We start from the raw sequence: 1,909 nt of genomic DNA on the forward strand, positions 1-1,909 counted from the left end.
GAGGAGGAGTCTGCGGGGAGATAAAGGAATGTAATTGTATCTATGGATAAAATATGAACATTCAAATTCCAATGAAGTTCTAGTAATAGTCTACACTACAGTTATGCTATGATTCCTAATGTAAGGTGCATAGAGTGTAGTAAATGACATTGCAGCAGTTGCATAAACTATACGATTTCAGTAGATTAAACAGGTTGGCTGTAAAGTTGGTTGAGAAAAGCAATATTCACCAGAAGACTGTAGAGGTGTAGGCCAAGTTCATATTAATTTACTAACATACAGTAATACATTTGTGAAATGTGGGGAATGTCACTTGATTTAACAAGGATGATGGTTTAGTTAAAAATACATGTTGTGTTATGAATGTGCTATAAGAAAAATATCTTCCATGTAATATTACAGCACCCGGGTGTCATTCTCATTTGACTAGTTACACGTTGTGCCTCCTGCTGCTGTTACTGTAAGATGATGTGTACATGATACCAAAATTATTCAAATTTCTCCCAATTAATTGAAATAGTATCTCTAATTAGGCCACTATAAGACATCAACAGAGCCAACCCCCGCCCCCTTCCTCTGCTATCTGCTTGCCTCGGTACCCAATAGGAGAGAGAGCGAGAAAAGAGAGAGAGAGAGAGAGCGGGGGAGTGTGTGTGTCACTGGGGAGAGGGACATCATCTGAGGAATGAGAATGAGAGAGAGGAAAGCGAGAGAGAAAGAGAAAGAGGTATAGCATAACAAATTGGGGATACAACTCGCTCCTTCACATCTCCTTTCGCTCGTCCCTAATGCTTTTCTGATGTAAGGTGGCGGAGCATTCGATGTGTGTGTATTTGTGTGTCTGCATGTGTGTGTGTCTGTGTGTTTATTGCTTCCCAGGAGTGCAGTGCCCGTACTAATGTTACATCACCTCAATCAGTCTGCTACAGGCAACGTGCTTCCCTCTATCCCTGTATCCCTCTACTCCAGTTACATTCAACTAAAGCACGGTTATGTCATGATGTTCCATAGCTTCTTCTGTATTGTATGTGTGCATGTGGGGGGTGTAAGAGAGAGAATGAGAGGCAGTCAGAGAGATTGAGATGTAGGGAGAGACAGAGAGAAGATGAGAGGAGAGAGAATGAGAGGCAGGAGGAGAGGGAGAGAGAGGATGAAAGCCAGGCAGAGGGAGAGAGAGTGCTATAAAAGTTAATGAATTCCACTGCAGTAAAAAGCTAGAGTTATGTGCTTTCTTTCCTTCACCTCGCTAGATCAGCACAGCTCCATTGCTTCCAAAAGGAGGCGTTCTTCATTGCAAAGCCTCTACATGCTGTATACTAATCTCCTTTTCTTGCTCTCTCTCTCTCCCCCTCGCTCACTCAATCTCATATCCCGCATAAGGGATTCACATTCCATTCAAGGGGAATCTGGACTTCAGTTTCTCCTCCTCTCACCCAAGTGCACCCAAACTTCAAAATGGGAAACAAAGAATCTTGAACTACAGTGTATGTGAGTAGCCCAATGTATTGTTAAGGGATCACATTTCAGCATCATGGAAAGCAGACACTGCTGTTTACCTATGCATGGGACGGGATAGGGGCTCCAGTAAACTCTAGTGCACTCAAAGTCAAAGGGGGAAACAAACATTTTTAAACTATCTGCATAGATGGAACAATGATTTGTTGAGGGATAGGATTTCAGTACCATGGACAGTAGCGCTGCTGACATTTGCATGGGATGGGATAGAGACTCTACTGCACCCAAACCCCAAGGGGGAGTATGAATCTTGAACTATATGCGTAGATCAGTATTGTTGAGGGATGATATTTCAGCACCATGGACAGCGGCACTGTTTACGCATAGGATGAGATAATGGTTCTAGTTCTGGCACCCAATGAATCTTGAACTATCTTCATAGACCAATGTTTTT

This window comes from Oncorhynchus keta, unplaced genomic scaffold (assembly GCF_023373465.1).
Source record: "Oncorhynchus keta strain PuntledgeMale-10-30-2019 unplaced genomic scaffold, Oket_V2 Un_contig_17122_pilon_pilon, whole genome shotgun sequence".
In the NCBI taxonomy this organism is placed as follows: domain Eukaryota; kingdom Metazoa; phylum Chordata; class Actinopteri; order Salmoniformes; family Salmonidae; genus Oncorhynchus; species Oncorhynchus keta.